The sequence below is a fragment of the Octopus bimaculoides genome, chromosome 2 (genome assembly GCF_046866305.1).
Source record: "Octopus bimaculoides isolate indiv1 chromosome 2, ASM4686630v1, whole genome shotgun sequence".
In the NCBI taxonomy this organism is placed as follows: domain Eukaryota; kingdom Metazoa; phylum Mollusca; class Cephalopoda; order Octopoda; family Octopodidae; genus Octopus; species Octopus bimaculoides.
Window position 1 is genome coordinate 96,064,203 of NC_142929.1, and position 23,687 is coordinate 96,087,889.

The window sequence follows — 23,687 nt, forward strand, 5'->3', positions numbered from 1 at the left end:
CGTGCGTTCATTTTGCTAACTAATTTATTTTTTGCTATTCCTCGTACTTTCATGTGTCCGATTTTAATCCCCAATCAATATCGTACAATTTAGTTTGATATACAGTTTAATTACTTTATGGAGGCGTTGTTCAGACTGGATAGAGAAATAAATCTATAATGAAAGTTCATTCCGGCCATGATCTGGAATATTATACACTGGAATGTTTCTGGAATATTATACACTTTCTGGATTATACACTGGAGAATATTATTCAAGTTTTCCTTTGGTATAATTTTAGGATATACTTGCAATGGACTTCGATGTTATGTGTAGCAGGAGCAGAAATCATGTGGAGTGTCCTTTCTGAAATAGCATTATTCCATATTCCTCAGATTGCAAATTCTATCGTCGACAAATTTACAAGATTCCCTTCTAAACTATGATGTGCTAAATGTTTGCCACGATTTGCATGATTGATTGATAAAATAAAAATAAACATGAAAAAGTATCTCATTTAATCGATTGGTTTCAAACCATTATTCTCAGTATATTTTTGATTTACTGAATATGTCAATACCATTTTGTTAATAAAATGTCCTTTTCGGATCTGGTGAAAATCATTTCCACTAATAGTATAACGTAACTCTTAGTATACCGTAACTCTAAATTAGAATCTCGTATCTAGCAGTTTGAAATATCCATTACTGTATACAATTCGATAAAAGTTGTTGATGTTGTTGTGGTAGTCAACAGTGATCGGGCAGGCCTATGATCAATGACATTTAAGTCATGACGATCTCGTCATATTAGGATAGCAAACTAACTTTAGATGTGGCATGAGATCTAATGTTAGATACCCCCCCCCCCGCACCCCATCATGAAAAGAAAAGAATTTCATCTACGTGCACATGAAGTTTTGATATAACTGCAAGAAATAACGCTCATTTATTTCAGCAAAAACGTTTGAGAAAACACCGAGGTAGTGGAGTGGTAAGCATTCATGAAATGAAAACTCATCAGCTAAAGCAACATTTACAACCTAGTGCTTAGATACTATTTCCTGAGATGAAATATGTGGAATTTATGTAGATCAATTTATCTAGATCAACGCCTTATCTCGGTTAATATTTAAGGAGTATCGTATACAATTCCATTAATTAGATACATTGAAGAGAACAGGTGTATCTCTATTGTTCTAATAAACAACAAAATATCTGCAGTTATTTGTGAACTCAAAATATTTAAGCTAGTCAGTCACATACCAACTCCCCTCATCTGTCAAGGCTAAACTCCTTATAATAATTAATTTCATCCATTAGGTCTCAAATTACACTAAGGTTGAATATGTTATACATTCCAACACCATATTTTAATGTTGTTTCAATAAGCATTGCATCCTATTAACAATTGTGTAAATTGTCTTAAATTAATAAATATAATAAATACAATTTATTTCAGGTACTGACATCTAATTCTGTATTCAAAAGAGTATACAATAACTGTAGGGAGAAATAAAAGCCATGTATGTTTTATTTCTTAGTTTTTATTTTACAGCTATGAAGGTGAGGGGCGGTATAAATTAAACCCTCAACTACAGCACTTATAAATTTGTATGTAGTTGTTCTGTATATTGACAAATTATCAAATTTAATACGAAACAGTCATTATTTTACATTAGTGGTGCTGATATACCTAAAGCTATGATAGCTTTCGTATTTGTTGCAAAGAAACTGTGGATGCCATGGAAACAAGGCATTATACTTTGCAGAGCTAATAAGAAATCGATATTGAAAGATACATCTCTGGGAACTGAAATTTAAAACGTGTGAACATGTGCTGAATATATATGAATAACGTATTATTTTTATATATAAAACACGAATAAGAAAAAATAACGTGGAAAAGAAATAACACGAGGTTTCTGCGTGATAAAAATATTCTGAGGAGAAAATAAAAGTGCGTAAATAGAAATAGTTATGTTTTTTTAATTTTTTTATGGCACACAAAGGCTCTATATTATAAAAGATAAGGGAAATAGAAAACTGAAATGTTCATTAATTCACAGTGGTTTTACTTGCGTGATTGAAGTAATGTTCACGTTTAATTAAAAGTGCATCTTCCTTATTGTTTTAGTTATAAATAAGTGAAAATATTCTCCAGGTTAGTAGGCCCGACGGCGATTGAGATTCAGTAATAAAAATAATATGTATTTTCATGTAAAAATAATGATCCTGTGTAGGAGGTTCAGTTTAATTTCTCTCATTTATCAATTTTTGTCTTTACGTTCTATTAATTTTTTTAATTATTGCATTTTATATCGCAGTTTTTCAAAAATAGCATCACTGGTGATAGTTTACCCTCAGAGCAATCAATAATTACCCACATTTCTCAATTACGAGACTCTGTAACTCGGTGCAAAACCATTGCGTCAAAAGTGAGCATCGGCTTTTTAGTTTTTATGTCCATGTTTACATTCTTTGTCAATATAACTTGATTAAATGAATCCACATACATACATACATTATATATACATACACACACATCCATCTATCTATCTATATATATATATATATATCTATTTCTCTCTCTCTCTCTCTCTCTCTCTCTCTCTATATATATATATATATATATATATATATATATATATATATATATATATATATAGTTATCGCCAAGCCAACATGGCAGTCCCAAAATTAGGACGAAAGCTGCCGTGAATTAGCTCCAAGAAGCCATCGCCTCTAGCTAGCTATGTGACACACGAAACCTGTGTCCTTTATAACCTTCAAACAGGGGAGGTCAGCAGTGTCCCCCTAGCTAGAGGCGATGGCTTCTTGGAGCTAATTCACGGCAGCTTTCGTCCTAATTTTGGGACTGCCATGTTGGCTTGGCGATAACTATTAATTTCCAGTACCGCTGCCGTAGTCTCCTTTAGAGAGACTTAGAAATATTAATAACTCTATTTCTGAAAACCAGTGGATAGATTCCACTGAAATTAGATAAATAACCTTCGAGCAGATAGTCAGCAGCGCCGCCTGGCTAGGGCTTGGCTGCTCTGCATTGACAAGGGGCAACACCCTGAAACTAGTCTGCAGATGCCAAACCAGCAGGGGGACACTGCTGACCTCCCCTGTTCGAAGGTTATAAAGGACACAGGTTTCGTGTGTCACATAGCTAGCTAGAGGCGATGACTTCTTGGAGCTAATTCACGGCAGCTTTCGTCCTAATTTTGGGACTGCCATGTTGGCTTGGCGATAACTATTAATTTCCAGTACCGCTGCCGTAGTCTCCTTTAGAGAGACTTAGAAATATTAATAACTCTCTCTCTCTCTCTCTCTCTATATATATATATATATATATATACATATATATATATATATATACTATATATAAAACAGAGATGTGAGTGTAATCGCTTTTCACGTGAAATCGACTTCACCAAATGCTTTGACCTCGGATAAATCTTAGGCTCTTCATTTGATTTTTTTTTATTAAAAATAAATAATATTGCTTTATATTTAAGATTCACTTCTTTAAAAAGGTTCCTCAATGTCAACTTCCGGTAGCCATAGTTTTTTCTTCACTTTAACTTCAATCCTTACTGTTCGCACTAAAAGTTTACTCACATTTACTGATGTAAGTAATTTCATCATTTACTAACAGAAGTACGGTTTTGTGTTGCTGTTTGGTTCACTGAGTGACAAATTTCGATTCAACATCACTTTAACTTCAATCGTTACTGTTCTCAATAAAAGTTTACGTTTTCAATCGCTAACAAGTTCACATTTAATGATGTAAGTAATTTCATCATTTACTAACAGAAGTACGGTTTCGTGTTTCCGTGTTGCTGAGGTTTTTTTTTCTGGTACCTTCGATACTACTTTCTGAAGACATTCTTCAAAGAATTCAATATCAGTGTGACGGTGATGTCACATTCAATGATGACATCTTCAATGAGACATTAAGATTAATAGACGACAAGGTTCAATCACTGGGTGGAAACAAACTTGAAATCTATGGTCTTCCAGCTCCTCCTGTCAGAGATGTTCAACACAGATTAGCACAAGAGCTAATCAGGGAAACATCATACAACATGGAAAGTTTGCAAACAGTTGTCAATGAAAAGGAACCAATTCTGGTACAGGATCAAAAGGAGGTATACTGGCAAGTTCTTACATCTGTGGACAATAACACTGGTGGGGTTTTCTTCTTAGATGCTGCTGGAGGCACAGGAAATACATTATTGATCAACCTGCTCCTTGCCAAGGTGAGACAGAAGAAGAAGATTGCTCTGGCTGTTGCATCCTCTGGAATTGCAGCCACACTCCTAACAGGTGGAAGAACAGCCCATTCAACATTCAAGCTGCCTCTGAACCTCATCCAAAATGAATCTCCTTTATGCAACATAACAAAGAATACAGCGTTAGTAAAACTCCTTACAGATGCCAAACTCATTGTCTGGGATGAGGGAACAATGTCCCATAAGGCAGCCTTTGAAGCGCTTGATAGAACACTACAAGACTTCAGAAACAATAAGAAGATCCTGGGTGGTGTCACCCTCCTCATGGCTGGTGACTTCAGGCAAACGCTGCCTGTCGTTCCCAAAGGAACCAGGGCGGATGAGCTGAGAGCTTGCATCAAGTCCTCATATATTTGGCAACATGTCAAGCAGCTTACTCTGACAACCAACATGAGGGTTCACATTCATGGTGACCCATTAGCCGCACAGTTCTCCAGCAAGTTACTTGACATTGGAAATGGAAAACTTCCACAAGATCCAGAAGATAGTCTGCATCATCTCCCATGTGGCAATATGACTGCCTCCCTTGAAGAACTAAAGAGCAAGGTGTTTCCAAACATTGCCACAAACTACAAAAGTCACAAGTGGCTATGTGAAAGAACAATTCTGGCACCAAGGAATGATTCTGTAGACAAGATGAATTTGAATTTGTTAACTCAGCTTCCAGGACCTGAATGTTCATACAGATCAATTAACTCTGTCCTTGATCAACAACAGGCAACGCATTACCCAGTGGAGTTCCTCAATTCACTTCAGCTACCAGGATTTCCACCACACATTCTGATCGTGAAAATAGGTGCTCCCATAATGCTATTAAGAAACCTTGATGCGCCCAGACTCTGCAATGGAACAAGGTTGGTTGTTAAAACAGCCATGCCCCATGTGTTGGAAGCAACAATAATTACAGGCAACATGATGGGTGAGAATGTCTTCATTCCAAGGATACCTCTCATTTAAAATGATCTCCCCTTTCAGTTCAAGAGACTGCAGTTTCCGGTCAAACTTAGCTTTGCAATGTCTATCAACAAAGCACATGGTCAATCTCTAAAGGTGGTGGGACTTAATCTCCTTCAACCTTGCTTCTCACATGGTCAGCTGTATGTTGGATGTTCTCGAGTTGGAGATGAAAAGAACCTCTACATTCTCAGTGATAAACATGGCAAGACAGAAAACATAGTATATGAAGAAGCACTTACGTGAATAGTATGTACATGTCATATACAAAAGTGTAAAACCATTGAGTGTTAAAGTAAGTATTACTATTACATTTTCACTTTTCGACTGACATGCGTCAATGTATATCTGTGTATATAACAGTGAAACAATAACGTGGTATATTCGCTGTGTGAATTTTTTTCATTTAATCCCCATTTTAATTATCGTAAAAGTTTCCAAGTACCAATAAGCAACAATTTCATTCCCGGGCAACGCTGGGTGGCTCTGCTAGTGTATATATATATATATATATATATATATATATATATATATATACCGTTATTTACACCGTGTACAACAATATATGGACGAATATTTGCATATTTATTCCTAACATGTCTAAGGAGGCTCTGATGTAAATATACTAGTCGCTGTAGTGTCAAAACACCGGTGTCCCAAAAGGCTGTGCGAAAAAAGGGAGCACACTCTATAAGTTAGAACAGTAATATGTCTACATTAAATATATGTCCGATCATAAAGTGGCGAAAGCTTTGTAGCCGTCTCGCGAGACACCAATCTTAAACTCAAGATACGATATCAATAGCCCCAGCTTCCATTTCAAACGCTACCTGCTGCAGGGGTGGATTCAACGTTCGTCGATCAGGGCGTTAAAATTATTTGCAAACCGGAACCAACATTAGATCGGAGATTCACCGTTCGCCCTTTACGTCCATTTGCTGACTGGACCAGTCTACAGGCGATATCACGTCCCGTTTATGACTCAGACAATGTATATTATTCTTTTGTTTACAAATTAACTAACTGCATCGGTTCTCTGTCTACAGTTTGAAGAGCGGTTAAATGCTAGCAGCCATTGGAGTCTGACAAGCTGTCTATAAAGCTAGTCACTTTGTGGATGCGAAACCATTGGTCACTCTATGACCGGACATATTATTCAACTTCATATATCTATAGTGATGAGAAGGGCGTGCAATCCTCTAAAATCCCTAGACTTGTGCCAAAATTTTAAACAATAATAATTTATTAAAGGGCCTAGCAGAATCACAATAGTTTGGATAATTCTTTGCCGTTTTTATTCTGGGTCTTTACGTTCCTAGTTCAAATCCCGCTAGGACCAGGTTTGCCTTTCATTCTTTTGGAGCTGATAAGATAAACTACCAAGCATGAACTCTAGTTCATATAATCGACTTTGTTCGCCTCTCCTCAAATTTGTTGCTTTGTGCCTCCTGTGTAAGAAATCAATATTCTTTATTTAATAATTCGATGTCTTCTAAATCAATATAAAAATGTGTGAAGAGGATACACGAAAACAATTATATTGCAGTCCGCAAGTAAAAATCAAGAAATCGAATTTTGAAGTCACAGCTGTGTTGTAGGATACAAAAAAATTGTCGATAATGAAATATGTCGTCCCTCCTGGATCACTTATTTTGGCATAAGACAAAGAAAACCAAGTAGAGTGTTTTGAACACTCTACTCTCTAAACTATATAAACAGATTTGACTTAAACTAATTTACATACGAGAGCAGACAGTTTAATCAATTATAATAACTAGCATATACTAAACTATACAAACACGTAAGCACATTATTAATACTGCAGGAGTCTATAAACAACACTACCATTTAAGTCAGTTGCAAACCGCAATCTACTAAATTACAATATTAACATATTTGCAAATTCGGGTCCTTACTTGTCAGGTGCCTAACTTACTTACTAATTAGTTTTAATGATTTCTGAAGAATCAAAAGAATTTTATATAGAGTGAATATATGGTGAGTATTTCCACTACAAACATGACCAAAACCTTCTGTCAGGTATGAATAATTTTGCCTGCGAAAGAGAATTAAGACGCCTTTAATTCAACAATGAACTCGTTTTAATTAAGATTTGCGATAAAGACTATTCATTGCAGTCGGTTATGCATTGGAAGCATAGCATGTGCCAAACGATTGATTATCTACTGCACAAGTATGCGTCTACCCATTCAGTGCAGACAGAGACTACTCAACAACGCAATTAAACATTTTCATATCTATAATTAAGAATCATTTAAGAATAATCAAGAAATTTATTGATCTACACAATTGATTATTGTACATTGAATACAAGAGATAAATAATAAGATAAACCTTTTTGCTAATTATGCATTTCCACCGTGTGAGAGACGCATCTGGCAGTATAGAGTATAGTTACTTTTAATAACAGCATTTTCATAATGTTAGTCATGTGTACTATTAAGTAGGAGTCATTTGTGGCTACAATTCATTACAATGACGTGTACAAACAGTGGTTTAGATAACAGAATAATATATCTTTGAATGCGTTTTACTGATAGAATTTGTTGAAAGAAACCGGGTGAATGTTTTAAAGAATGGACATGCGATATCGTAATAGTAATATTGTCGCTAGGAAAAGTATGTAAATCAAGGGAATCGAAACATGTAGTAGTCTCGATTCGCCAGGACCGTATTAACTGGTTGTATAATCATTGAATTTTGGGCTATATATTTATAAAGTCTCACTATTAGAGTAACAGAAATTGCATATGTTGATGCGTGTAGTTTTCTCAATGAAATTGGCAGCGTGGTTTCACGGCTACTTTACAATCGTAAGTAAAAGTCTTTTGAAAAGGAGATTGATGCAACGATTTAACTGTTCGGATTACTAATCGGCTATCTCTTGCAATAAAAGCGCTCGCGTCGTCATTTTTCTTTCCTTTTCATTTGAAGCAGTTATTTGCATACTTGGTTGTGTGCAACTTAGTGCATGTCAATATATGTTATGTATCTACACGTACTGTTGAATGTGTGTGGGTATATGATTTTTCTAGTACGGATATATTAAACGAAAAATTTAAGAAGTAAAGAATTGGGTATTAAAATATTTCCATGTAATATAAATAGTTAAAGAATTTGATGGGGAATATAATGTTTCTTCTGTTGGGTTATTACGTGTAGGCATTATATTTAATAATATCCCAAAGATCCAATTAGATAATGTTATTTTAATACAATTAAAGCCATTCTTTAACTTTGATCTATTCCTTGAGCATAATTTTTGCCGACGTAGACCATCACTATTTTCTATTGATATAATGCATACCTGACAATACTCACATCTCCAATGTTGCGAGGGCAGACGATTCTGTTAACTGCTAAAAAGTGAACACATATCATAAAAAATACACTTTCATCTTAGAATACTCCCAAACGCAGCAACTAACCAATTTGTGCGTAAAACAATAATGGGGATCTAAGTAAATTTTCTATTGCGAAAAGCGTAATTTATGGAGACAAAATTTGGTAATTTGAAGATAATGACAGATAATGTACATATTGCATGGGAAAAAGTTATAAAACATTTAACGTCTCATATTTTACCGTACTTGTCTAAGAAATATCGATTTTCCCATTGTCCTTGTGAGCGTATATATTTTTCAGATGGGTAGATTTCCTGCAGAAATATATGTGAAGAGACTTTTCAGTTGAAGTGGAAACTCAGTACAGAAGATATTGCAACAAATTTCAAAATAACAAATTCTTAGAAAACAAGTGAGTAATTGTGTTCAAAAAGTTTACTTTCGATAACGAAACATGTGTGTATTCCAAAAGTCTCTCTAGAATCGAATGCTATTCCAGTGAGCCGGATAGAGAGCGGCTGTATAGAACACGATAGGAAAGAAATTAACGGAGGAATTAATTTCTACTTCAATAAATGACTTGCTCCAAAGCAAACGAAATTAGAAGTGTGTATGGAATACGAAGAACTATATATCCAAGGTCATTAGATATTTAGATTTCCAAAATGAAAAAAAAAGGAGAATTTGGTTCTGTACCTGTTAGATATATTACGGGCACAGTACTATTACCGTTTGTGCTTTTAAAAATAATTTCGCAAATATGTTTTCAACAATAATTTCGCAAATATTTTTAACAATAATTTCGCAAATAAGTTAAAGTTTATTAATCTTTATTAACGTTTATTGGCGGGAAATATTATTGTATATATCCTTTAGTAATTATCAGAGAAAGTGTGACAGTATGCATGAAACCTGCAGCTCTTATACTTTTTGTAATTGTGTATTTGCACTGCCAGAATCAATGCTTCTTGGCATGGAACTCTTGTCTTCCTCTACAGCACAACACAACGCTTATACAGGAATTGAAACACAGTTTTACGATCAGGAGTGCAACGCTCTAACCACATTAGACATATTGACAGTTCTAAATAACTTATTTCACACATACGACAAAATCTAAAATAGAAACTGATGCACACTCCACTTTCCATCCCGGATGAACCTCTGTATATATATATATTGATAGAAATGGCAAGACACTAAAGAATGAAATAGAGGAATTGATCTGTGAATATAATATGTGACAATTATTCGGAAGCCATGATAAAGTCCGAGTTTTCGGATGTCGGGGCGGACACCCACGTGGCATCTCTTCAGTTATTGTGCCATCGAAAAAAATGCTGGGTTTCTGCCCCGACATCCGAAACTCGGAGTTTAGCATGGCTACCGAATAATTGTCACATATTATATATATATATATATATATATATATATATATATATATATATATATATATATGGGGTATTGGAATCTTAATAATGGATTTACAAAGCCAACGACCAATCTTAAAAACAATTAGATCTTACTCACAAGGTACTGGAATCTTATATGTATACCATTCTGCATAAGCAATAGATTTACAAATACAATATCCCTACATTCACTCTCTATTTCCTATCCTAACTAAACTAACTATTGCTTAATCCTCCTCTCATACCGTCTCCGATGAAGGGATATAATAAATATCCTGGAAACATAAATGTTCTATATTAGACACAGCCTTGTTATTTTTTTATCTCATTACGAAAAGTATATCCTATATAATAAAATAAAATAAATGCGTCCTTTTAAAGGCTAGCCAGGCTCATGGACCCGGTTTCCCGGTTTCAATGGCGTATGTGTTCCCCAGCTGGACGGCACACCAGTCCATCACAGCGTTACTCATTTTTGCCAGTTGAGTGGACTGGAGAAACGTGAAATGAAGTGTTTTGCTCAAGTACACAACGCGACGCCCGGTTCAGGAATCGAAGCCACAATCTTACGATCATAGTGCTGACACCCTAACCACTAAGACACATGCCTCCACATATCCTATATATATATATATATATATATATATATATATATATATATATATGTATATGTATATATAAATATATATATATATATGAATATATATATATATATATATATATATATATATATATATATATATATATATATATACTATATATAAAACAGAGATGTGTGTGTAATCGCTTTTCACGTAAAATCGACTTCACCAAATGCTTCTATACTTGTGAATAATTTGACCTCGGATAAATCTTAGGCTCTTCATTTGATTTTTTTAATTAAAAATAAATAATATCGCTTTATATTTAAGATTCACTTCTTTAAAACGGTTCCTCAATGTCAACTTCCGGTATTGACGTAACAACGGCAAAAAAGCTTCACTCTCTATTTTGTGTGTGAGTTTGTGTGTTCGTGTGTATTAGAGAGAGAGAGAAAAAGTAAATACTACATGCACACCGCTCTCTCACTCTGTCTCACACACATACACACGCACACACACACCCCTTCACTCACTCACACTCTGTCTCTTACAAACACACATATACATAAATGTATACAAACATATTTACAAAGACACACGTGTGTATGCGCGCGCGTGCGTGTTTGTAAGAGACAGAGTGTGAGTGAGTCAAGGGCTGTGTTGTCATATGTATACATCCAAAGATGTATGTATATTTATGCACGTACGTATACATGACAACAAACCTTTCTCTCTCACTCACACTCTGTCTCTTACAAACACACACATACATAAATGTATACAAACATATTTACAAAGACACACGTGTGTATGCGCGCGCGCGTGCGTGGGGGGTTCCACAATCGCCATATATTTCAATTACTCTTGTGAGGATATTCACGTAAATCATTTCTTTCATTTAATCCCCATTTTAATTTTCGTAAAAGTTTCCAAGTACCAATGAGGCTTTTTGGCATATCTTCAATTTTCCCCATTCATGAGAGGCGCCCAGCCATCATTCATCTGAGAGTCCATCTACAGAATGTCCTCAAATTTTTATACAGCATATTTTGCCGGGTGCCTCTGCTAGTATATATATATATATATATATATATATATATATATATATATATATATATATGTATGTGTGTGTGTATATATATATGTGTATATATATATATATATATATATATATATATATATATATATATATATATATATATATATATCACCTGTCTACAGTATTAGGATTGGTAATTAAAGAAAAGTTTCATCATCCATTCCTAGATATAATTAATCTGCAAATTTTTTGAAATTGACGCAGGTATGGTTTTGTAATAAAGCAGTTCGCATCGTTATACCTGTCTCTCCTCCTCTTTCTTTTGCCGGGGCATGCACATATGCATATATATGTGTATATGTGAGTGCACGCGTGTATGTGTGTTTGTATATATAAACAGAAAGAGAGAGAGAGAGAGAGAGAGAGAGAGAGAGAGAGAGAGAGAGAGAGAGATTGATATGGGGACGAATTTGAAGATTAGCTTCGCTGCTACTCGTGGTTTATCTAAGCGTTCAATCGTTGAAGCGATAAAAAAAAATCATGTTATCGGTTGTACAATCGCAGGTAGTTGGAAATTTCGTATATTGGTAGTGTCGATCATTCTTCCAAATAAATAGATTTTATCACGTATATGGAGTAATTTTTGCTTTCGTTTATACCTGCAAACTTCATCGTCAGATCGAACAAGAACTACGCAATAAGTGAGAAGGTAGGGCATTTGAATTACAGCTACAACGCTATGAGTTTACTCTATCCTCAGCGACCTCTTTCATCGTGCCAATGTTTTTCTATTGCATCTGCTCGCTTCTGGGGTATCAGATGTTTGAATGAATAAAATCAGACCATTTTTAATCAAAGGTATGGTGTTCCTCTGAATCAAGCTTTTCTTTTTATTTCAAAACGTATGTAATACTTTATATATATTGCACTCATCACAACTCAACCACAAGTTGAGTCGAGCCAAAAGATATAGACAGCATATATGATGAAAAACTTAGTTTGTTTAGATGCAGGAGTGGCTGTGTAGTAAGAAACTTGCTTCCCAACCACATGGTTCTAGGTTCAGTCCCTCTGCGTGGCACCATGGGCAAGTGTCTTCTACCATAGCCTCGGGCTGACCAAAGCCTTGTGAGTGGATTTGGTAGATGTGTGTGTGTGTGTGTGTGCATGTATTTGTGCCTCTGTGTTTGTACCCCCACCATCGCTTGACAACCAATGTTGGTGTGGTTACTTAATCGTAACAAAACGGTTCGGCAAAATAGAGCAATAGAATAAGTACTAGGCTTAGAAAGAATAAGTTTTGGAGTCCATCTGTTCGACTAAAGGTGGTGCTCCAGCATGGCCGCTGTCAAAATGACAGAAACAAGCAAAAGAATAAAAGAATAAATAGACAGTCCACGGCCAAACGTCGGAATGAGTTTTAAACGTTTGCTTAAATACAAAAACTACGAACTGTAGTATTGAGTTATCCTGCAGTTCATCAGCTTATGATTGTCTCCATGACTGAACATAAAAGAACACACATTAGCATATATGCATATATATATATATATATATATATATATATATATATATATATATATATGTGTGTGTGTGTGTGTGTGTGTGTGTGTGTGTGTGTGTGTGTGTGTGTGTGTATGGAGATATTTTGTGTCTGTATATTTACACGTCTGTGTTTGAATGTTACGCACATACTATGGTATATTGTGACATAATGGTGTTGCTAAATTAATACATAATATCATCAGCAAGAGTGACGGCCCTGAAGTAGATACTGAAGTTTACATAACAACACAAGAAGTATTAGTGAAAGGTTTGCATCGAATCTTTTATTAAATCAAACATAGCTGACCTAATATATTTATTTTGGACGATAAAGAAATAAATGCTGTATAGGCATACAAGTAATAATAATCATTGGCATATTTGTTCATTGTAGTAAAAATTTGTATCTGGAAAAGTTAAAATTTTATATCAAGGAACACTTTCTAGCACACTCTTTACAAATGCAATCTGTAAGTGGAAGAATAAAATTATGAAAGTCTTTGCTAAGTTCAACATGTAACATTTATTGTTATCCAAATTCCATCGTGAGAGCTTTGTTTCTTTATTAGGAACCAACATGTCTTTGTTGAAAGAATTATAAAAATTTTAAATAATACGTACACACGAACCTATATGCAATCATTAATTTTTATTTTAGACAAACACCAAAGATTTGTCTATGCCTACAACTGTAAGCTTTTTTGATTGATATACTCCCTTTCCTTCGTTCCTTATTTTGAATCTTCATGTATTTCTCAAATGCGACAAGAATATATTTTGGCGTCAAAATTTTATTAAAGAAATCTGTATGTTTGAAATCAGAGTTACATGATTATATAATAAAGCTTTAGAAGAGAAAGCAAGAAATCAAATCAAGGAATTTATTTTAAAAAGAATATGCGTACTTATATTCACCCTAATCCTTTATCTTTTAAATTATGCAGGAATTTGCCTTTAGTCTTCTAATGTTAATGCTTTCATCTAAATAGTTTTACTCTTATTTCTTCTAATTACACATATTTGCTAAATCTACGGCTCTCAGTATTTCTACTATAAATAACGTTCAATAAATCCGTAGTTTTCCATTAAACAAAAGATTATATTTAACCTTTTCTTGTCTAGTTTATGATAACCTATTTAATATTAGCACTGATTACGTAAACTTACATTATTATTATTATTTCAGAAATGCAACTGAACAGTTGGATGTACAATAAAAATAGTTGATGATCATAGAAAAGATTACGAGAGGTAAGAAGTTTGGAATACAAAATGTATGACTTGTAAATAAACGGCAATCATCGAACAACATGTGCATTTGGATAAAATACACTTGTTTGTAATTTAAGAACTATATAGAGAGAATCTTGTGGAAAATGATCTGCTATTCGGGAACTTTTTTCTATGTTAATTTATTTTTTTCCTCAGAGAACTCATCAGATTTATATGCCTTATACAAGAAACTATGACGGAAACGTAAGACTTTCACCATCTCTTATTTATTCGGTATCTTTTACCGATGTAGCAGGAAAATATTAATTTGGTTTAGCATTCTATGGTGTACCATATCTAAATTAATTTGTAATACATCTACACTGTATTAGGCAGTTCTGAACACGTTCGCGATAGAAACACCTAAATTGAATATTCTAGTCGTAAGTAGAATTATGATTGATAACAAAACGTAGAGGGAGACAATTTTCTAATAGATCTTATGCTCGTTGTGCGCTGATTTCTATCGAATCTATTTCTCTTCTTGGCAGCTGAGACAATTTCATTTATTTGAAAACGGTTCCTTTTGCTGAGATTGATCACAGACAACAGATACAGCAAGGTCGAGAGCGAATAAAAGAAAACGTATCAAACTCTTGTAACTACAAGAGGTTGATAATTACTGAATAGATGGTAAATAAATACTGAATATGTTCCAAGCATCTATAAACTTTTTGCTATACTAATTTCACCTTACGCAATATCTTGATAATATAGAGAAAGTTATTTATGTCAAAGTAAACTATGTAATTCGCCAACGAAACTTTTCTCACTTGTCATAGTTTTAATGCATGCTTTAAAAGTATCAGCAGTTGTTTCTAATTTCCATCCTCCGCACTCTGATTCTTTCAATTTTCAGACCTTTATACGCTGATCCTTACTCAAATTCAATCAGAGAAGCATCATTGTCCCTTGGGACTGATACTTCGATTAGGAGGCACCGTGTTTTCTGAATGTTCTTCGCAATGTATGTATGGAATAAAATATATCAACACATAATCGCTCTGCCATGCTCCGATACCTTTTTGATGTAATTCCAATTCTTTCAGTTCGTTCAATTTTATTCAGAGACCATACAGGATACTCCTTAGTCATGATTTTAGCGAAAAATTCTGTAAGCCACCATTACTTTTACAAATTCTTTCGTTGTTTCTTCCACTCTCCTCACAACTATCTGTTATTTCGACCTTTGCTTCGTAATAATAGCCACCCTTCTTGAAAGAAAATAGTTTTATATTGTGGTCATTTTTTGTTTATAGTTATTTGTATTGTCTTTCTTACATCTGAGATCATTTTTCAGTCTTACAGTGGGTAATATATATGTTTTCTAATTGCGATACGTCCGTCTTGTAATCTCTATATATAAAACGGAGGATGTCTGTCTGTGTGGTGGCTGTGTGGGCTTGCGCATCACGTCAACGCCGTTTGTCCGATTTTCACTAAAAGAATTGGAATTACATCAAAAAGGTATCGGATCATGGCAGAGCGATTATGTGTTGATATATTTTATTCCATACATACATATCGATTTTTCAAATTGTGTTTACTTTGAGCATAGGACGGGAAACAAATGACTCAAAAAAGCATTTCTTGGCTTATCTCCGGAACCATACACCCAATTTTGCTCAAATTTGAAATAAACATGCATTAGGCTCTCAGTCACAGGTTCCACTGCCTACAGTCTATCCATATCGTCCGTGGTGTGGAAAGTAGCCGTGAATCAGGCTTACTTCGGAAGCAATATCTTCCTTCCTTCAGTCGAAACTAGAGAGGGAGGTTCTGTCCTCTGGTAAATTTGCTGAAAAGGAAGGAGTGAGAATGAAAAGTATCATCTTAGAGAAAGAATTAGCACAGATGGAAGAGGTCAACCTGTCTATTCAGGATCGGTGAGGTTTCCTCATTGGTTACTGATTTACTGTCTCCCAACTGGGATATTTCATTTCCCTTCATTTACATTGTTCAACATTATACTATATAAAAAAATATACAGTACGGCTATATATATTAGTCTACTCTGAGTTTGACTGACAAATGTAAACCTGTTTTTATATATGTATCGACATGGACAAAAAAGATGGGTCGGACTAATTTAAATCGGACATTCTCACTAGTACAGTATTGCACTGAAACAAAACACATTTAGTAAATCAGTAGGTTTGCATCCAACTATTTTCCAAGAATACGTTATGCATAGGAATGTGCTTGACCGATAGTTAAAATGAATACTTGGTCATCGTTTGTATCGCAATACAAGACTGAAACTACAGTGGCTGATCCCCTCTTTTGGTGGTAATGTGAATATCATATACAAATAAATTTGACTATTATATATAGTACTGAAATTTTGTTAGCAACAGAATAACACTGAAACAAATCTCTATTAATGCACCTGTCATTTATTGCTGTTCATTAATCCAGACTCAGTTCTGTGTAAATCTACAGCTTTAAAATTTGACCACATGCTTTATCAGCAGCCTTTGTGACAAATACATAAACGATTATCATTACTATTATTCCACTTCAAGTGATAGTATGTTGTCAAATTAATGTGACAGTCCCATGAAAGGGAAGAATGCTACTGTTATTTAGCCCTAGGAAATACCGTTTCCTGTTGGACTTGATACATTTCCTGTGTCCTTATTTTTTGAAAGTGGAGACAAGCACCTCCACCTAGCAAAGCCAGCACCTAGAGACTGCTGGGTGGAGGTGCCTGTCTTCACTTTGAAAACATAAGGACACAGGAAATGTGTCAAGTCCAACAAGAAACGGTGTTTCCTAAAGCTAAATAACAGAAGCATTCTTCGCCCTCATGGGATTGTCACATTAAATTGACAACATACTATCAATTTATCGTGCTGCTACTGCATAAATCTCTCTGGGATATTTAGAAATGCATTATTTCTATTATTCCACTTGTTGCACAACATTTGTTGCTGGTTATATAATAAAGGTTCCAGCGGTCCAAAACCAGTTGACTGAGATCATATATTTAATTGTCAAGCAATTTTCCAAGTATGCGAGCAGTTCCAAGGAGTGTTCTTTTCTATAATTACCCAACACTGATGTCCCCGATTTTGTTAAGCTCATTTTCAATTAGGGTACTCACAGTAGCAAGCACCCCCAACTACAACTGGGACCACATCAACTTTATTCACTGACGATGCTAGCGGTGCATTTCTCAATCTTCTTCAACCCTTTGTCTCAGATCTTGTCTGCTGGACAAGCCATATCTAGTATCAAACGCTGTTAGTCAAATTTGTTAATCACTATAATATCTGGCTAGCGATGTACAATTTCACGGTCACCTTGATCTCATACGTACAGATAAGAAGTTTCGCAGAGTAGATGTTATTTTATAAATGTCCAGACATTTTTTAATCCATCAAAAGTTTTTTTTATAATCTATCCAGGTTATCGATAAGTTCTTGTGGTGTTTGTTGACAATCTTCCAAGATCATTTTATTGATGAGTAGCTGATCTTTACAACCATAATACCCGTCTTTACAACCATAGTACCCGTCTTTACAACCATAGTGCATTTAAATCATTTTTGATCATTAGGGAAGATGCCATTTTCTATTAAAAAATTATAGGCGTACTCAGTCAATACAGATGTTAGTGTATTATATATTGTTGTTAAGCAGGTTATAGGTCTATAATTTTTTCCTTCATCTCTTTCTTCATTTTTTGGAAGCAGAAATGTAACACCATTAACTAGCCAAGAGGGAATCATACTAGCTTGGTGCAAAACATTGTTGTAAAGTTTTGTTAGCAATTCAAGACTCTCTGGGAAGGCATTCAGTCAGAAGTTAGACATTTTATCCTTTCCTGGAGACTTCTATTTGCTTGATTTCCAGAGCGCAGACCTTACATCCTCTACCTTGATACCCTCCCATTTTTACTCGAAGCGGCATTTTTATTGTGCGTTTTTACTTCTGCCCAAATTTTATTCCAAAATTCTTGCACTACTTTTGATGGGACAGACTTTACTGAAACTGGCATTTTCCCTATCTACCTGTGTGTTTATAGTTTCAGCTTAGAGCTGCGGCCATGCTGAGGCACCGCCGTGTGAAAGAGTACAGCAGGGTTCGCCACCATCCCCTGCCGGAGCCTCGTGGAGCTTTAGGTGTTTTCGCTCAATAATCACTCACAACGCCCGGTCTGGGAATCGAAACTGCGATCCTAAGACCACGAGTCCGCTGCCCTAACCACTGGGCCATTGCGCCTCCTAAAACTTTTGGGATTATTTTTGAACATGTTGTTGTCCTTGAAGAACCTAACACGCTGTTCATACCGTACTATGCGGGCAGCTTTAGTAGACACCTTTTGTTTGATAGTTTCTATTGTGGTATCGATATCAAGTATGGTTTTCATATACTTTTTCTTTAATTTTCGGATTTTTGTTGGTTTGATATTCTTGTCAAACTTAAGGTTTTTTCAACATTCTATGTCAGACCTAAGTAGAATTTGGTGATGAATACGCACTAACCAAATAAGCTTTTCGTGAGAATGTTGTCGTTCTCTAATTTTTTTCCCTCATAGAATCGTTGAAATTTTCGTGGTTGCATTGTACAGGCGATTGAGATTTGCAATATCAACAACATTAGCTGAAATCATATCCCTAAGTGCAAGATGGATTTTACCAATTATTTTCAGGCTTTGGTTATTATCATTATTATTGCTATTGTTGTTATTATTATTACCTATATACTAATAAAATAAAACCGAAATGCGTTACGTTGTCACCTGATTATTGAATGGAAAGGTAAAGAGGGAGGGGGAAAGGAGAGAGAAGTGTTAACGATGTGAGGTAAGGAGAACTTAATAGTTATGTGATTTAAAAGTTAGTTGAAGTGTGTGATATTGAGAAAAAAGGTTTACAAATAAAACTTTTAGCAGATGGGTGACATTCTGGTGGTGAGTTTAAAGAATGGAAAATAGAAACGAGGGAGAAAGAGAGAGTGAGGATGAGAGAAACTAGTGACATTATTGCCAACCGACGCATTAAGCTGTCATGAGATTAGTGGAAATGAAAGTTAAAAAGAAAGATAGAATGATAACGGCGTGAAGAGAGGAATAACATGGTTAAAAAGTTTGTTGAAGTAAGAGGCAAAGAGAAAAAGAGTGAGAATATAAAGGTGTAGGAAATTTTAAACATCATGTATTATTGTGACAGACAAGAAAAGAGTGTTTTATTTTTCAATTTTCTATATCTCCCAATGTCAATCTATTTATCCATCTATCCACATTGACAAGCACGTCGATGGCTTGAAGAAGGAAGAAGGAAGGCTTACAATAGATATGATAATAAACTTGCTATTGATAGAAAGATAAATTTTTCAATGAAAGTGATATAACTTGGCAAAATTGCTGTTGAAGTTATATTTTTAAACATTTCTTCGAATTTTGTATTGACACCAAGTAAAGTAGATAAAAGCAAACAAAAAATTGTACTAAAATGAAACAATCTTGGTTGACATACAACTTAGACTGAACATTGCAACTGAAAATTATAATGATGGTGGTGGTAGTGGCGGTCGTTGTGGTGGTAGTGGTACTGCTGCTACTGTTGCTGGTGATATTGATGATGATGGTGGTGGAAGTGGTGGTAGTGCGTGGATAGCGAAAAGTGTAGTTTTTTTTAACTGATCGAAATCTTTTATACCACCTATCACTTAACGCATGCACATAAGTGCAATTATTTATCGTCTGATCGCTTGAAAAATGTTATTATTTTATAAACTATGGATCACAAGCTAACAAGAGAGAGAATCAGACGGTACAGGCAACGATGTAAGGAGGAGCAGATTGTCAAATCACTAGAAAAAAGTAATGGAGAAAGTGTGTAGAAAGGAAGATATGAATCAAAGATATAAATCAAAGCATTTACAGCAGATAAGGGAACATGTTCAAGGTAGTATATAAAATGAAATTGAGACGTAACAACATTAGTGACCTGAATATTCTCTGCAATAACTGTGAAGCTCTTAGATTTATGAATGAACTTCTGGACTGCTAAGAGAATAGGCAAGTCGTGTCCTTCAATTTCAAACTTATCTACAAAAACTGGAAGGTGTTTTTAAATGAAAATAATGCAGAATATACAATTTATAAAACAACACTGATTTCAGTAGCTCTATATAGACGTACAACCGTCTAAACATTTCGTATTTTCCGTGGAATTTCCACGGGTATTGCTAGTTGATATTATTATAACCATAAGTATGCTGTACAAAATACTTAGCGGCTTTTCATCCGTCTTTACGCTGTATAAGTTCAAATACCACCTGGGTCTAATTTGCCATTCATTCCTTTGGGGTCGTCGATAAAATAAGTAGCAGTTGAGCACTGGAGTCAATGTAATCGACTTGGCTCTACCCCCAAAACTGCTGGTTTTGTGACAAAACTTGAAACTGTCATCTTAATCATCATCATCATCATCATCATCATCATCATCATCATCATCATCACCATCATTTTCATCAATAATATTAATACGCTAACTTTTTGTTTTGTACGTAACTCTTCCGTGTGTCATACTTACTCCAAAGAAGTGGCAAAGCGAGAGAGAAGAGGACAGAGAGGAAGTAAGAGAGAAAGGGAGAGTGAGAGAGAAAGTGAGAGAGTGAGAGAGAAAGGGATAGAGACAGTGAGTGGTGACGGCGTTCATTTTATGTTCTTAAATGTTTATCTCATTGTACGAGAAGTAGATACATGGATACATATATACATTGTTAAATGAAAAGCGGGAGAGAAGATGGACACAAAGGAAGTGAAAGAGAAAGAGAGAAATTGAGAGAGACAGTAGATACATAAATCCAAAGAAAAGTTCATACATAGATACATACACACAGCAAATATTGGATGTCAATTTCACTTTTCATTACCACACGAAGATAAAATTAACTCACAAATGGCTGAGTGCGCCACAGACATACATAACATTAACGTAGTTCTCAGAGAGATTCAGCCTCACACAGAATATGACAAGGCTGTACCCTTTGAAATACAGCTACAGCTCGAGACATATGTATATGAATGTATTTGTGTGTGTCTATAGTTTAGGTTAATTGAAACATGTTTGCAATAATAAGTGTCGCGTGGTGCAAATAAACGCAATTACCAAACTTTCATTCATAAATCCACTTATTATTTAGTTCTTTTGAATTTCAATTTGTACATTAAGGTTCTTTGAATATGTACGATGTATTTTAATATTAAATAATAATTCCGTTTACGTTGATGTAACTGAGATATTTTGGTTGGATTATATATTCATCGGTGTTACATTATTTTCTATATTTTGTAATTTTCACAATCTACTTTTCGAGGTCTGAATTATCGGTGGGGAGGGGGCTAGTTGATTAGGTCGACCCCAGTACACAACTGATATTTAATTTATCGACCCGGAAAGGACCAAATGCAAAGTCGATCTCGACAAAATTTGGACAACAGAACGTAAAGACAGACGGTCATAATGTGAATATCTGTAAACAGATACATTTTTTTTTATGTTTTCCGTGAATTTTTGACGGGTCCAGCTAGTTATTATTATTATTATTATTATTATTATTATTATTATTATTATTTTCATTACTGAATACTTTCCACATACATGGCATGAATTAATGTTATACGAGAGCCTTTGCGATCAACTCTACTGTCACGGAAGTAACGCCAAATAGGACAGGTCCAAAATCGTGCAGAGCGATGAGGCCGTACTGCGCGTGTTTATGCTGACTTGAGGAGTGATGTAAAACAGCTGTTATGGTGTGTAGGATGAATCAGGCTATCGGCTGACTTCATCGTTATGACCGCTCCATCACTTGTCTTTAACTAGGTGAAACAGCAATGTTCCTCTGTCTAAAAAATGAGACCGTGAAGGGGACAAGGCAGCAAAAATTGTGGACAAACAGTTTTCTCTTCAATCAAATCCTCATTAACTTTTTAAGTTTCCTCTTGGAAAGGGAAGTGAGAGTCAAACAGAAATATGTCTCCTCCAACTAAGTGAGGGACTGTGGCAGGAATTGTAAGGACGAATGAAACTACTCCAAGATTGCATCACCTGCGTAAGCGCTTGCAACTCTGGTACTTAGGATGATCTTATAATTTGTAGGCTTTCTTAAATGATCCAAATTGGAGCCTATGCTGTACTATGAAGACTCCATCAACAATAAATTCATATATTTTAGATATTCTATACATAGTTTTGAATATCATCTCACCCTCCCCTCCATTTTCACCATACCTTTAAGTTTTTAATATTTCTTGTCATGATTTATCCAGCTTGCTTGGAGACAGAAAATTGTTCAATGCTGCTTTTATATTAGTTTCTGTTTCTCTACTAGATATTTCGTCGCCATATAGTATTTCTAATATTTACGATAATGTGTTTCATTTTTTTTTTTTATACTTTCCAGTCTAGGTTTGCTAATTTACGTAGCTTCCAGTTGGGAATAATATTACTAAAAACGTTACTATACCGCCTGGAATAATGAGGCCTATTATTTCATTTTTCCATTTATCTATATTTTATGAATTAATCTTTTGTGTCCTTTACATTACTTCGTAACTTTTTTAATATGTCTTGTTTTGTATCATGGTGATTACATTTTACGTATTTGTAAGTTAGTGTTTAGTCTACTTTACTTTTCTTTAGTGGAATCAATAAAATAAGATGCTTTCCACTCATTTTTGTCGTAAAGGTCTGACATTTGGCGCTCGAGTCACATGTGTTTGGTTGACCTCACGCAATTTAATATTCTCCTTGTCTAATTAGAGGAGTTTGCGTAACTGCAAGCATTTGAAACTGAGACGGTTGTTCCTTTCCTGTTTATATTTTTCTTGAAGGGATTGAACTTGCGCTGCAGTGATTTCACCAATATGAAAAGGCCGACAGAAGTTATAGATCTTTCCTCGCCTCTCTCATCTAGAATTGTTAGCACGCTGGACGGGATGTTTAGCAGTATTTCGGCCGTCGCTACTTTCTGTGATCAAATTCCACCGAGATCGACCTTGCCTTTCATCCTTTCGCAGTCGATGAAATAAGTACCAGTTAGGCACTAAGGTCGATGAAATTGACTATCCCCCACCCACAAATTTCAGGCTTTGTGCTTATAGTAGAAAGGATTATTATTATTATTGTTGTTGTTGTTGTTGTTGTTGTTGTTGTTGTTGTTGTTGTTGTTGTTGTTGTTATTATTTTTATTATTGACGTTACACAGTACACAATATCTT

General features: G+C 34.9%; 1 protein-coding gene across 6 annotated transcripts in view; it reads left to right on the plus strand.

Annotated features, from left to right (window-relative positions):
* The window catches only part of LOC106883318 (uncharacterized), a 350,621-nt gene that overhangs the window by 188,111 nt on the left and 138,823 nt on the right, over positions 1 to 23,687 (plus strand). For 3 of the 6 annotated variants that reach the window (XR_016240682.1, XR_016240683.1, XM_014934292.3), the window contains one exon: positions 14,365 to 14,429. The exons of the other annotated variants lie outside the window; for them this stretch is intronic. The gene's annotated coding sequence lies outside the window, so the exon portion shown is untranslated. The remainder of the gene's footprint in view (positions 1 to 14,364; positions 14,430 to 23,687) is intronic. 6 annotated transcript variants of the gene reach the window in all.